General features: G+C 41.3%; 1 pseudogene; it reads right to left on the bottom strand.

Moving 5' to 3' along the window:
• Nucleotides 1-377: 377 nt before the first annotated feature.
• LOC114635436 overlaps nucleotides 378-2,112 on the bottom strand; it is a 3,077-nt pseudogene continuing 1,342 nt past the window's right edge.

Raw genomic sequence — 2,112 nt, 5'->3', positions numbered from 1 at the left:
AGCCTTGTCATTCTTTTTTGCTGACACAGCTCAGAGAGAGGACAACTGCTTTTCTGAAACCCTTTCTCTGTCTCATATTCAAGATCTAACTCTTCATCTTCTTCTTTAGGAGATGTAGCGGGCGGCTGTCGATAGCCCGCCTCAGTGCCCTGTTTTCTTAGTTTTCCAATTCCTTCTTACCCTGTTCCTCTCACCTGAAGCAGCTCTTAGACTGCGGGCAATGCCTGTTTAGAATTCTCCCGACCTACAATTCGCTGTCACCTCCTGGGCCAAGTCTGTACCCGGTCAACACCTATTCACTTAGACCCTATCCCCTTAACCACACTTCCAGCAAACACAGCCATGGCTAGCTACCATCAGTGCTGTTTGTTGCTTACCGAATGTCCAGGATACCCTTCTCCTTGTTCTGTTTTCCGTAGAGCTCTACCCAAGACAGCGTTCCTCAGCTGGTGTCTCATGTTCAGGCCCCACATTGCGTTACATTCTGTTGTGGGCCAGCGGCCACAGTCCACCGGGTACACCTGAAAGAGAGGCTGGGAATGGAAGAAGGGACAGGAGGGCGGGAAGAGATGAACCCGGTACAAAGGTATCTGATCAAGGCTGGATGCTTTAATGTTCCTCTTTCAATTGAAAGGGGAAGCCCCACCTCCACCACCCAACCCCTTTTTGCTTCAGGCTAGAGTGGGTGAAGGGAATGCATCCTTAATCAAGGGCTAAAGGTGTCTCCAGGAAAGCTCAGCAGGCGTTCTATTCATCTCTGCTCCTGTAGCAGGTCCTGGGTCAGCCAAGGTGATTAACATCTGAGTCCTATTGTTTTTGTCTGCAGTGTGAAACAAGGTCTCTGAGGCCTGGTAAAGGCTGGGGAGAACGGGGCACAAGAAATGAAGAAAAAACGGGTTAACTTGAGAAAAAAATTACAAAATGAATAGACAAATGTAATTAAACGGATGACAAATCCAAAAAAAACTACAAAAAAGGAGAAATTTGTAATGAAAATTCTTTTTTTTTTCGTGTTTAATCTTCTGCTTTACTCAGGGTATTTATATTGAGACTTGAAACCTAAGAAAGTATAATCAGGTGTGGAGCATACCTTTAATACCAGTGCACAGAAAGCAGATCTCTCTCAGTTTGTGGCCAGCCTGGTTCTACAGACCAAGTGCTAGAATAACAAGGGCTACATGAAGAAACTGTCTGGAAAAAAATTTAAAAAAGAAAAAAAGAAAAGCTGAAGTATAAAATCAAACTGAATTTTGAAAACCCAAGTAGAGGTAGAGGGTGGGTAAGAATGTGATCTGGTTGTTCTGTCTTATAAACATGATAACTGTTTTGCAGATTACTGTTCCTTTATACCTAATTATACTTACTATATAGAAAATAACAGGAAAATCGGCTTGGCTGTGGTTACATTGCCTCCAGCTCTCCTGAAGAACTGTGGGCTGAATCTAAATAGACAATTAAGAATTTCCCTTCTTTATTATGCTAGAACATGCTCTTTATATGTGCTCTTTATAGAGGCATGCCACTAAAATCGAAGGTGGGGTGGTGGTGAAATCTTTACCTCTTACTTCCAGTAACCACCATCAGTCTCCTCAGTTATCAGAGTCAAATGCAAACGTTTAACAAGTATAATACATCATCACATTTTCCAGAATTTCTTCCAGATGATAATTTAAAAATTAAAATTCCTAACCAAATCCAGGATCAGCAACCAGTTACTGGGTGATGACCGATTATAAACATAAAAGCAACTACATAATTAACACGTCATGTCTACTTTGGCTCTCAAATCGAGTAACATAGAGGTGGAAAACTTTGTTAGGATAGACGTGTGCATATGTGCATACCCATGTGATAAATTCTAAATGGGTTGTTATTATTTGTTTGTTTTTCTTTGCACAAGTCTATGATTTGTTATTTTGAGCAGAGCCAACCTCTGTCAAGATCAATCAGGAAGAAGGACAGCAATTTGTTAGGGATCGCACATACCTTTAAAATTTCCACGCATACCTTCCATGTTTAAAGTGTTATAGTAAACATTCTGTAAATTCTTGGCTGAAGCCTAAGCAGAAAAAAGGTCTGTGTTGACAACAGCATTTACTGCCTGGACTGAAT

The sequence above is a fragment of the Grammomys surdaster genome, unplaced genomic scaffold, assembly GCF_004785775.1.
Source record: "Grammomys surdaster isolate TR1022 unplaced genomic scaffold, NIH_TR_1.0 103886, whole genome shotgun sequence".
Lineage (NCBI taxonomy): Eukaryota > Metazoa > Chordata > Mammalia > Rodentia > Muridae > Grammomys > Grammomys surdaster.
Note: the sequence above shows the minus strand (reverse complement) of the source record. Positions and strands in the feature narration are given on the sequence as shown.